Genomic DNA, 13,374 nt, shown 5'->3' with positions numbered 1-13,374 from the left:
CTACATTGTGAACAGTGAGGTTTTGACTACTAGTTCTGAGGTCTCATTGTTCTTAACTTCATAGATATTACTTTGACCAATGTAATCAGTGACCTATGCTTAAATATAAGTCATTGCTAAGAGAATTTTCAAAGCTGGCCAGGGCATCCAGTTAGAAACAATGATCACCTTTGCACCAGTCGATTAGACGGGGTTGAGCAGAGAACAGCTACTGTAGAAAACGCTGGAAAGAGCATCATGCTGAGAATGTACAAAGGACACATAATACAATTAGGATATTGAAAACCATCATTTTAAATGGTGCACCATAGCTGTAAACCATAAGGAAATGATAGTGGCAAACAGGACCAGTCTACTGTGTACCAAACAAACAGAATAGCTCATAAGTAAGCAGAGAAGCGCCCAAGCCAAGGACTGAGGTTTATACAAAAGTTTTCCAAGCACAGCCCATAGTGTCCTGTAATCACTGCCTTTGTGAGTGAAGAGAAAGACCAAAAACTTTCCAGAACAAGACTTCGGAAGTCTGACCTCACCCTTCCCCACTATGATAACTAGGAGAGAAGTTTCTAACTATATAAAATATATGAAACTCAAAGCTGCAAAAAATACCTCTCTGACCTTTCTTTGGACTGGTTATGTTAAAATAAATTGTGAATTGAGATTTTGCCTATAACAAATGGACATAGAGCAATGATAAGCTACTCTCTATAATGAATTCTGAGTAAGCAGAAATGAACTCTTTTTTTTCTTTTTTTTTTTTTTTCGAGACGGAGTCTCACTCTTTCACCCAGGCTGGAGTGCAAGTGGTGTGATCTCGGCTCACTGCAAGCTCCGCCACCCGGGTTCACACCATTCTCCTGCTTCAGCCTCCGGAGTAGCTGGGACTACAGGCACCCGCCAACACGCCCGGCTAATTTTTTGTATTTTTAGTAGAGGCGGGGTTTCACCGCGTTAGCCAGGATGGTCTCAATCTCCTGACCTCGTGATCCACCCACCTCGGCCTCCCAAAGTGCTGGGATTACAGGCGTGAGCCACCGTGCCCGGCCGAACTCCTTTTTTTATATAAAAAATAAAAAGAGCTTTAACCAAACTGACTTTCTCCTTTTACACACAGAAATAATTGATGCTTTCAAAGTTTAGGAGAAAATTCTAAATATGCTGTCATGATAGCTAATGGAGTTTCCTTGATATCTGTATTAGTCTATTCTCACGCTGCTAATAAAGATGTACATGACACTGGGTAATTTATAAAGGAAAGAGGCTTAATTGACTCACAGTTCCACATGGCTAGGAAGGCCTCACAATCATGGTGGAAGGCCTGTGAAGAGCAAAGTCACATCTTACACGGCGACAGGCAAGACACTGTGTGCAGGGGAACTCCCATTTATAAAACCATCAGATCTCGTGAGACTTATTCACTACCACAAGTACAGTAGGAGGGAAACTGACCCTATGATTCAATTATCTCCACCTGGCACCCGGAAGGGGTTATTACAATTCAAGGTGAGATTTGAATGGGAACACAGCCAAACTGTATCATATCAATATCAAATTTCCATCTCATAGAAAATTGATATACAATGGTTCTCAAAATTCAGCTGCATCAAAATCACCTAGAGAGCTTGCTGAGATCTACACTGGAGTTTCCGATTCAGTAAAACTGGGATGGGGCCTAAGGATCTGCATTTCTAACAAGTTCTCAGGTGATACTGATGCTGCAGGTCTGGGGGCCACATTTGAATACAGCTGGAATGGGATGAGCCTTAGCAATCAGCTGATCCATATCTTTACCTTACAGATGAGGAAGCGGGGCATACAGAAGAATTTATCACTGAAGACGAGGCCAGCAACAGCTACCTTGAACAACCCTGCACTCTGCTCTGTCCTTTTCCACTGTTTTAGTCACATGTCCAGGGTCTCAAAATGTTGTACTGCTTTTCCCTACACTCTCTTCTCCATTCCCTTATCAGGAAAAACTATGAAAACTTTACTGTGGGGAAAAAACATTACCAGGACTCTGTCTGTCTATCCTTCTAGTGTATCTTTGCCTTGTACTCGCTTTCAGCTGCTTCACTACTCTCAATATTGTCAAAAACTAATAACACAAATGATGCTTGCCTGAAGAAATGAAAGTGAATTGGGCCCTGTGAAATACAATTGACTATTGGGCTGTAGGTATTAACCCAATATGCCTGTAAAATGATTTCAGCATTCTCAATTCCTTCTGTGTGTATGTGTATTTAATTCTCTTTTGAATGTATAATATCTTAATATGCTCCACAATAAATAAAGAATTAAATAAAGTATTTGGCATGTGTCCATTTACTATTTTTATAATTTTTGTGTCATGGTTTATGTTTTTTAAAAAAACTTACCTTTTAATATGCTAAAAAAGACAGTACTTCTTGAATGGTAGAATAAAGACCATCAAAAATCTGCTCATCCATAAAAGCAATGAGATCAGTGGCAAAAATTGTCAAAATTAACTTTTTCAGAACTCTGGAAATTAACTAAAAGATTGCAAAATATCAAGGACTGTTTAGTCAGGAAAAAATGGCTGAATCTTGGTAAGACCAGTGAGCTATTCTGTGGCATTTTAACTTGACCTAATCCCACTCCCCCACCCCAATGCCATGGTAACATTGAAAACCAACAGCCTCTCAACTACGGTAGCTATGAAAACCAGCAGCCTGGCAGCCACTGGAGAGGGTCAAATGGATATGGATATAAAACTTCCCCCAAATCTCATAATTGTTAAGACTTGACCTGTGTGGCAGTTCACTGAAAATATCCGTTCTCAGGGCTTTTCTGTATTTGACCTAACCCAGAATTTGCTCTGTGCCAACAGCCCTATCCCTAGGACATTTGTTTAAAAAAAAAAAAATAGGTGGCAATTATTTCACATTGCAGCTGCCTGAGACAATGTTACTGGTGGGAGCTAACAGGAAACTGACCAAAACACAACAACCAAGGAATTAAGATGTCCATAAGAGACTTTGGAAAGCAAACACATATTCCTGCAAATACAGAAGGTCATTCACATGTGCAGGGCTGTGTACCTGCACAGGAAAGACCTGAGAAGATCCTAATTCCTCACCTCTGGCTTATCTTAAGATTACACACAAGCAGGAAGAAAGTTTAAGGCAAAGTTGTAAACTGCCTGTAGGAATATTAAAGATATACCCCAACCCACACATATATCCCATCACCCAAAACTGGGAAACTTATTGGTTCAAGGAATGTAAGGAAATCTGTCTAATCATTAGCTGACTACCAATCTAACCAGGCAGAGACTTCAATGGCTGCATATAAAAGAAGAATATAGACTTTACAGAATTAGTGCAGGAAAGTCACTAAAAAAACGAATAAACAAACTAATAATAGTAAGAAAAAATAGCAACAATAACAACAAACTTTGGGGAGAAGAGAGCATCCAATTTCCCAAATAGACATATTATTTAAAATGTCCAGTTTTTAACAAAAACAGAGAGACACACATACACACACAAAAAAGAATGTCCCGTGCAAAAGAAAACAAGCAGTAAATTCTCCTTGACAAAGTCCAGACTTTGGATTTAGCAAACAAAGATTTTATTTTGCTTTTTGTTTTATAATTTGATATTTTATTTTAGACTCAGTGGGTACATGTGCAAGTTTGTTGCATGGGTATACTGTGTGATACTGAGGTTTGGGGTATGAATAATCCTGTAACCCAGGTAGTGAGTATAGTACCCAATAGTTGTTTTTTTTTTTTTTCACCCTTGTCCCTCTCCCTCCCTTCCTCTTCTAGTAGTCCCCGGTGTCTATTTTTGCCATATATATGTCTGTGAGAACTCAATAAACAATGACCTTTAATCATCTAATGAACTAAAGGAAACCACATCTAAAAAATTAAGACAAAGTGTGAGAATAATGTCTCATCAAACAAAAATATCTATAAAAAGATATAAATTATTGTTTTAAGAGAATAGAAATTCTGAAGTTGAAAAGTATAACTGAAATTAAAATCACTAGATGGGATTAACAACAAATTTGAACTCATAGAAGAAAGAATCAGTGAACTTGAAGATAGGCCAATTGTGATTATCCAGGACCAGAAAGAAAAAAGATTAAAAAAAATAATAACAAGCTCCAGAAACCTGTGGTACACTATCAAGCATACCAATATATGGCAGTCCAAGAGAAGAAAAGATAGATAAAAAGACAGAAATATCATTTGAAAAAATAATGGCCAAAAATTTTCCAAATTTGGTCAAACATATTACACAGTCAAAAATCTAAATAAATTCAAGTAGAATAAACTCAAAGAGATCCACAGTGAGTTACATTGTAATCTGACTGTAAAAAGACAAAGACAAAGCAAGAATCTTGAAAGCAGCAAGAGAGAAATGGCTTACCACATACAAAGGATTCTTAGTAGGATTGACTGTTGGCTTTTCATCAGAAACCATTGAGATCAGAAGGAAATGGGAGTTAATATACTCAAAGTGCTGAAAGAAAAAGATTGTCAATCAAGAATTCTATATTAAGCAAAAGTGTCTCTCAAAAATGAAGGAGAAAGTAAGATATTCCCAGATAAACTAAAACTAAAATCAGTAGCAGACACGCCATATAAGAAATACACATCACTCCAATCACTAAAATCAGAAATGATAAAGAACATCATTAAGTTGTTTAAAGAAATAAAAGGATTATAAGAAAATACTACAAACAATTGTGTGCTAACAAATTAAATAACCTAGATGAGGTAGCCAAATTCCTAGAAAGATACAAACTACCAAAACTGACTCAAGAAGAAACTGAATATTCAAATAGACCTATAATAAGTAAAGAGATTGAATTAGTAATCCAAAAACTTCTCACAAAAAGTCCAGGCTCAAGTGATTTCAATGATGAATTCCACTGAATAATTTAGAAAGAATGAAGATCACTCACAAACTTTTCTGAAAAGGTGGAAGAGAAAGGAACATTTCCCAACTAATTCTATGGAGGCCATATCACCATAATACCATAATCAGATATAGATATCAAAAGAGAAAAAAACACAGACTAATATCTCTTATGAATATAGATGCAAAAATCCTCAACAAAAGTGGAGCAGGCCATACTGAACAACATATAAAATGGATTATACACCATGACTAAGTGAGATTATCCCAGGAATGCAAGGTTGGCTCAACATAAGAAATCTATCAATGTAATATAGCATATTAGTAGAATTAAAGATAAACCCACATAATCATCTCAATACATTTTCTTAAAGCAATTGATGAAATCCACCCCCACCCCCACAGCAAACTAAGCATAGAAGATAAGTTTCTCAACCCAATAAAGGCCATCTATGAAAAACCTCTAGCTAATATCATGCTTAATGGTGAAAGAAAGTTCAGGAACAAGATAAGGATGTCTACTCTCACCACTTCTAGTCAACATTGTATTGAAGGTTCTAGCCAGAGCAGCTAGGCAGAAAGAAAGAAATAAAAGGTAAGCACACATACATCCCATCAGCAAAGACTGGGAAACTTAGTGGTTCAAAGCATTTCAGAAAATCTCTGTCTAATAATTAGCTGACTGCTAATCAGACTAGGCAGAGACTTCAGTGGCTGCACATAAAAAAGAACACAGACTTGACAGATTACAAAGGAAGAAGTAAAATTGTTTCTATCTGCAGATGATGTAATCTTGTATATATAAAATCCTAGGAAAATCTACCAAAAAACTATAAAAATCTAACAAACCAGCATAATAAGGTTGCAGAATAGAAGATCAATATACGGAAATGAATTTTATTTCTATAAAATAGCAATAAACAATAAGAAATACAATAAAAAACAATTTTGTTTGCAAAAGTATAAAAGAAAACTTCAGGAATAATTTTTTTTAAGTAAAAGACTTGTACACTGAAAATCTGTAAAAGATCATTGAAAGAAGTTAAAGAAGATCTAAATAAATGGGAAGATACCTCATGTTCATGGATCAGAAGACTTACTTCTGTTAAGGTGGCAATATTTCACAAATTAATCCACATATTCAACTCAATCCTTCTCAAAATCTCAGCTATGTTTTTCCAGAAATTGACAAGCCAATCCTAAAATTTGTATAAGAACTCAAAGGAACCACAATAACCAAAACAACCTGGAATTGTAGGACTTAGGCTTATCAGTTTCAAAACTTATTACAAAACTGCAGTGACTAAGACAATGTAGTACTGGCATAAGCATAGACATATAGATCAACAGAATAGAATTGGATTCAGAAATAAACCCTTACATTTATAGGTCAAATGATTTTTCAGCAAAGATGTCAAGAAAATTTAATGAAGAAACAGTAGTATTTTCAACAAATGGTGCTGGGACAACTAAATATCCATATGCAAAAGAATAAATTTGAAGCCCTACTTCACACCATATACAAAAATTCATAGACCTAAACATAAGGCGTAAAACTATAAAAGTCAACCATAGACCTAAATATAAGAGGTAAAACTATAAAAGTCTTAGAAGAGGCCGGGCATGGTGGCTCATGCCTATAATCCCAGCACTTTGGGAAGCCAAGGTGGGTGGAGCACCTGAGGTCAGGAGTTTGAGACCAGCCTGGCCAACATGGTGAAACCCCATCTCTACTAAAAATATAAAAACTAGCCAGGCATGGTGGTGGGTGCCTGTAATCCCAGCTACTCAGGAGGCTGAGGCAGAAGAATTGCTTGAACCCAGGAGATGGAAGTTGCAGTGAGCCGACATGGTGCCACTGCACTCCAGCCTGGGTGACAGAGTGAGACTCTGTCTCAAAAAAAAAAAAAGTCTTAGAAGAAAGCATAAGAGTAAATCTGCATGACATTGGGTTAGGCAATGGTTCTTAGATTTGTGAATCCAAAGGTACCTGAGACAGGTCTCAATCAATTTAGAAAGTTTATTTTGCCAAGGTTAAGGATGCACCCGTGACACAGCCTCAGGAGGTCATGATGGCATGTGCTCAAGGTGGTCGAGTATAGCTTGCTTTTATATATTTTAGGGAGACATAATACATCAATCAATACATGTAAGATGTACATTGTTTCGATCTAGAAAGGCAGGACAACTTGAAGTTGGGCTTCCAGCTCATAGGTAGATTTTAAAGATTTTCTGATTGGCAATTGGTTGAAAGAGTTATTATCTAAAGACCTGAAATTAATAGAATGGAATGTCTAGGTTAAGATAAGTGGTGGTGGAGACCAAAGTTTTATCATGCAGATGAAACCTCCAGGTAGGAGGCTTCAGAGAGAATAGATGGTAAATGTTTCTTGTAAGACTTAAGGTCTGTGTTGATGTTAGTGCTGGAAGGCTTTTCCTGAATTCCAAAAGGGAAGAGGATATATAATGAGACACTTCTGATCCTCCCTTCCCATCATGGCCTGAACTAGTTTTTCAGGTTAACTTTGGAATGCCCTTGGCCAAGACGAGGGGTTCATTCAGATGGTTGAAGGGCTTAGAATTTTATTTTTGGTTTACAGACTGATACTGTTTGGCTGTGTCCCCAGCCAAATCTCATCTTGAATTGTAGCTCCCATAATTCTGTTGTGTTGTGGGAGGGACCCAGTGGGAGACACTTGAATCATGGGGGGAGCTTCCCCCATACTGTTCTCATGGTAGTGAATAAGTCTCATGAGAGCTGATGGTTCTATAAGGGGAAACACCTTTTGCTTGGCTCTCACTCTTCTCTTGTCTGCCGCCATGTGAGATGTGACTTTCACCTTCTGCCATGATTGTAAGGCCATCCTAGCCACATAGAACTTTCGAGTCCAATAAACCTCTTTCTTTTGTAAATTATCCAATCTCGGGTATGTCTTTTTTTTTTTTTTTTTGAGATGGAGTCTAGCTGTGTTGCCCAGGCTGGAATGCAGTGGTGCAATCTCAGCTCACTGCAACCTCCACTTCCTGGGTTCAAGCTATTCTCCTGCCTCAGCCTCCCAAGTAACTGAGATTACAGGCATGTGCCACAATGCCCAGCTAATTTTGTGTGTTTGTGTGTATTTTTAGTAGAGATGGGGTTTCACCATCTAGGCCAGGCTGGTCTTGAACTCCTGACCTCAAGTGATTCACCCACCTTGGCCTCCCAAAGTGCTGGGATTACAGGTACAAGCTACCATGCCTGGTCATGGGTATGTCTTTATCAGTGGTGTGAAAAGGGACTAATACACAGATATAACACCAAATGTACAAGCAACAAAATACAAAGCAGATAAATTGGATTTCATAGAAATCAAAAACCCCGTTTCTAAGGACACAATCAATAAAACAAAAAGACAACACACAGAATTGGAAAAATATATGTGCAAATAATATATATAATAAAAGACTGAATATACAGTGCAGAATATATGAAGAACTCCTAGAGATTAACAATAAAAAGACAACCCAATTAAGAAATAAACAATTTGATAGACATTTCTTCAAATATGTCCAAATGGCCAATGAGTACATAAAAACATGCTTGTCATTAGGGAAATACAAATAAAAATTACAATGCGACACCACTTGACACCTACAAGTGAGGACAGCAAACCAGTCCTCACTCTCCTAGGAGGTATGACTTTTCATTCTGTTCCTCACCAAGACCATCACTTCCCACTGCCCCACATTTTCTCCTGCCTCTCCTCTATTTTCCCATCCCTAGTGATAGAAATGACCCAGGCAGCTGCCCCAGATTGAAACTGGAAAGTTTCCTGATCCCTCTCGCAGGACATGCAACAGAGGTGTGGCTCGCCTGTTCAGTCGACACCACTGCTCTTCAGTTGTCACCATTGCTCAAACCCCTGATGGGAGGGGAAACACACAGACTGACAGGTGTAGGAGCCGGGGCAAGTGCTTTGGGCTCCAGCCCCGTATCTAGGGGTGGGTGCCTGCGGCCCCTTTTTGCAAGGGCAGAGGACCAGTATGGCAGCTTTCTGTATCCCTAGCTCTTGCTCAGCATCCCAGAAGAATCAGGTGACCCATGGGCTTGAAGGATGAATGTGGGGTTTTACTGAGTGATGGAGGTGGCTCTCAGCAGGATGGATGGGGAGCTGGGAGGAGGATGGAGTGGGAAAATGATCTTCCCCTGGAGTTTGGCCATCCAGCCGTCAAACTCCCCTCCAACCACCCCCAGCTGAGCTCCTCTCAGCGTTCAGATGTTCCTTCTCTTCTCTCTTTCTCTGCTGCGCTGTTTGTCTGCTTGTCTGCTTGTCTACTTGTCTCCTCATCTGCTCATCTGCTTCTGGAGCCTGGGGTTCAGGGTTTATATGGGTACAGGATGGAGGGGCATGGCGAGCCAAAAGGCAACTTTTGGGGCACATAATGCCTGTTCCCACTTACGGCCACAGGTCTCAAGGCTTGAGGGTTGGGACTTTGCCGGGGAACCACCCTCTTCTACCCAATATTTCCCTGTCTTCTGTCCATATCAAAATCACCTTCTCTCCTCCACAACAGAAATCAGGGTTTTCCCCTCTTCCTTCCCAGATTTATCTCTGTGGCAAGTATTTTTGTCTCCAGAAGTCCTATTCTCATTGCCCAGCCAAATGGCTAAAGGAACGTCACCCCACCAGCTGTTAGAACTGTGGTGAAGGATGGGAAAATATGTCCCTGGTAACCAAACAGGAAAGCCAACTGAACCCTCCCCACAGAAACAATATTACACGCACCTCAGCCATTTGGGTGTAGGATAGCCTTGAGTGGATAGTCTAGCAGTCCTAACAATCATCGAGGATGTATACGTAAAAAATGGAAACTACGTTTTCACTTTCAAACAACCAGCTCATAAATAAATGTTTGGATCAGACCCATTCTTCTATTTCTCAGGCAAATAATTTTTTTTTTTTTATTTTTCGGTATCTGACCTTGTTTTGATTCTTGTTGTTGTCAATCAGTTCGACACTGCATTCCTCCAGAAACTCACGAGTATGTTTTGAAAACTTTGCTCCTGTGACCCAGGACCTTGGCTAGAAAGAGTCATCGTAGCACAAGAGGAAGATGGAGCAGGGGTTTTCCTGAGGGTGTGGCAATAGCAGTGACTCATGCTACTTCCTTTTTCTAACCCTTTCCATTAGTGGGGTGGGGGAAAGTCACAGTCAGACCTGGGGAAAGCCGTCTTTATTTAGAGGGTGCCCCTAGTGTAGTGATGGCTTTTTGCTTTCTTTTTGCCACAATGCAAAGCAGGGAAATAAAAATGCACAGCACGATAGCGAGAGTTTAGAACTCTAACTATAGGACAGCAAAAAAAAAGTCATTTATAAAAGAATGCAACATATGCTAAAATTAGTTCCCTAGTGTATGCAAAAAAGAAAGTCAAACTCAGCACATTTCTTTTTGTGTAGTCAGGTACTAAATGTCTCTTGCAGCATATGAAGTGGATAAAGAGAACAGAGACGAAGAAAGGAGAGAGAGGAGTGCAAAGAAGAAAATAAGTGTGGACATAAATTAGCTTTTCAGTGTGTGTAGTCTAGATACTATCTTAGTTCCCCGAACAATGTTTGCTTTGTGATTTCACTGCATAACTCTTTCAGATGTTTTCTCTCTGAGTGGCTAGAAGTCAACAGCTCTAGACCCTAACTCTGTAAAAGCAAAAGACTCAAGTCCTCTTCAAGTCTTTCCACTTATAAAAAGGGGAATAAATGAGAGTTTTATATCTTGTGAGCTTTTTAAAGCATTTCACAGAAATTAAACATCAGTGATTACATAAAGTTATATATAACTTTTCAAACTGAGGGGAAAGAAGCCAAGTTGTTGAGGAAACCATAGCCAAAGAAGAATGGCTGTTTAGTTCCCTGAACCACGCTTTTGAAATACTATAATCGAGATCATTCAATGAAACTTGTTTGCTTAAATTTTTTTACTTTATGGAAAAGAGGGGCTGAGAGGAAGGAAGGCATGAACTGCTATTTCACAAATTAGCATAATTACATCCACTGTATATGCTATTACGGAAATTAAATTTAAGAAATTATAGCTAAAACACCTAGCACGGCGTCTGGCACCTGTTAAGGGATCAATAAGACTCAGGTGTCACAGTTTTTATTATTATTGCTGTTATTATCATTGTGATTATTATAGAGGGGGATCTGTGAGTTACAAGGAGGTTGCTGGTAGTTGGATAACTGACCCAAATCATTCCAAATTCTCATGTTGTATTTCATGGACCATGTACAGAAAATAGAATGATGGTTCCATTTTCGTGTCAAATTGTAGTTAACGCCATGCCCTCAAAAGAAACCTTGATTTTTATATTATTATCCAAAATGAATTTCATTCCCAAACTCTTGAATGTGAATATCTTTGACCTGTAGGAGATGAAAATATGCCTGTTTGGCATAAGGATTATTTTGAGCTATTTTGAGAAATTGCAGACACAGAAGAAGCTCTGAAAACAGAGTAAAAGTTACCCTTTTGTAAGAAAAATGTATATCTGTAAAGGAAATCTCCATTTGTAAGTGTCTTCCTCTCCGTACCAGGATGAGAAGGATGACTAAATCATCAGAGACTCAGTGGAGAAGGCACCAAGTTAGATCTGCATAACAAACTTGACCTTTGCTTACTGTGTTTTCCTGGGCGTCTCACCGTAACTGGCCTTCCCCTCACCCTTCTGTCTTTGTTTCAGTGGAAGATAGGATTTAAGCCTGAATTCAAAGCCATGTCTTTGAGATTTGTTCATTTCTCTAAGTCTCTCCCAGGTATACAGAAGATACACGTTATGAAACGTCCTTTTTTCCCTCGTTAATCAGTCTTTTGTTGCGGGGGTCTGCCCCAGCTAAAAGATATGCAGAGTAGAGAGAAATGTTTTCCCCCTACAGCCCCCAATACTTAATTTTATTCACTAATTTCTGGATCTTGATTTATTAATCATTGAAAAGGTGTCAGATGCACCAAAATCACCCTGGTAAAGAAAGAATACGTAGAGAAAAAAGGTGAAATGCTTTGTCTAGCTCATCCGTCTGGGTTATCTGTGCCTTTGTTTGCCTCTGATTGGGCTATTTCACAACCTTTAGACACAGAAGTTACCTTGGAGAAAATTGATTGGAATGCAAATAATCTCTGTCCATGAAAATGCAAATTGGGTTTGTGTGGATATTGACCAGTTTTGCCAGTTTTGCGTTTGTTTGTAAATTCATTTCACATTCCTTATTTAACCATAAATGTGTGGTTCTCTTTTGAACTCCTTGCAACATCTATTTATCACCTTATTAATTCCTGAGTTAAATCCGACACATTTTATATTGTATGAAAGTTGTAATTTTATCCTCATTTAAAACGTATTCTTTAATGAATATAAACAGCAAACTTACGTGATTCGTTGAGGAACACATCTGAAATTCAAACATGTTCCTTTCCTTGCAAGTTTTCTCTCCAAGGCCAGAATTGCATCCTTCCTGTGTCATCCAGATAGTCATTGTCAAAGAATCAGTCAGTCAAAGATGGCTTTGTAAGCTTGCTGAATAAATAACAGAGTCCTGGACATTTTTGAATAGCTTTTTCTGTTCAACAAAAAACAACTTGCAAGGCTAGGCGCGATGGCTCACGTCTGTAATCTCAGCACTTTGGGAGGCTGAGGTGGGCGGATTGCTTCACCTCAAGAGTTCAAGACCAGCTGGGAACATGGTGAAACCCCAACTCTACTAAAAATACAAAATAAAAATAAAAATTAGTCGGGTGTGGTGGTGCATGCCTGTAGTCCCAGGTACTGGGGAAGCTGAGGTGGGAGGATCACTTGAGCCCGGGAGGCAGAGGTCGCGGAGAGCCGAGATTGCGCCACTGCACTCCAGCCTGGGCAACAAACCTGGGCGACAAAGTGAGACCCCGTCTCAAAAAAACAAACAAAAAAACAAAACAATCTGCAAAGCTTCTAAGGCAACCTGTTGTTCCCAGTGGTTACTCCAATGTATTTGTGGTGAATCCACAGGCGTCTGCAGCAACTTCAATTCTTGCCTCCTCAGATGAAAGAATTCGACTGAGGGGCTTAAAGCAGAAAAAAAGACTAAGGCAAGTTTCAGCACAGGAGTGGAAGTTTATTTAAAAGGCTTTAAAACAGGAAAGAAAGTTCACTTGTAAAAGACCCAAGAGGGTGCCTGAAGGTCAAAAAGAGAGCGTTTAACCTTGATCCTCGGGCTTTACAGGCTTGCCTCTTTCCCATAATTCTTCCCTCAGGGTGGGCTTCCCGCATGCGCAGTGCCCTCCTTACTTCTGGGAATTGAGCACACAGTGAGTTTAAGAAGTTGTATACAGCCGTGTCTGATCCTTCCTTCCCTTTTTTCCGATGGAGTGTCCCCAAAAGGTCATACTCCGCCAACTTGTCTCTTACGGTACATGCCCAGGAGGCTGCTTTCCCTGGCATCTGCATTCAATTAACACTTTAATGTTAACAGCTGTG

The 13,374-nt window shown here is 39.3% G+C and overlaps 1 protein-coding gene across 1 annotated transcript in view; it reads right to left on the bottom strand.

Moving 5' to 3' along the window:
• BACH1 (BTB domain and CNC homolog 1) overlaps positions 1-13,117 on the bottom strand; it is a 283,858-nt gene extending 270,741 nt beyond the window's left edge. Inside the window, exon 1 of the mRNA XM_055373874.2 lies at positions 12,293-13,117. The gene's annotated coding sequence lies outside the window, so the exon portion shown is untranslated. The remainder of the gene's footprint in view (positions 1-12,292) is intronic.
• Between the last annotated feature and the right edge of the window lie 257 nt (positions 13,118-13,374).

This window comes from Gorilla gorilla, chromosome 22 (genome assembly GCF_029281585.2).
Source record: "Gorilla gorilla gorilla isolate KB3781 chromosome 22, NHGRI_mGorGor1-v2.1_pri, whole genome shotgun sequence".
In the NCBI taxonomy this organism is placed as follows: Eukaryota; Metazoa; Chordata; class Mammalia; order Primates; family Hominidae; genus Gorilla; species Gorilla gorilla.
This window is presented reverse-complemented; position numbering and strand designations above follow the sequence as displayed.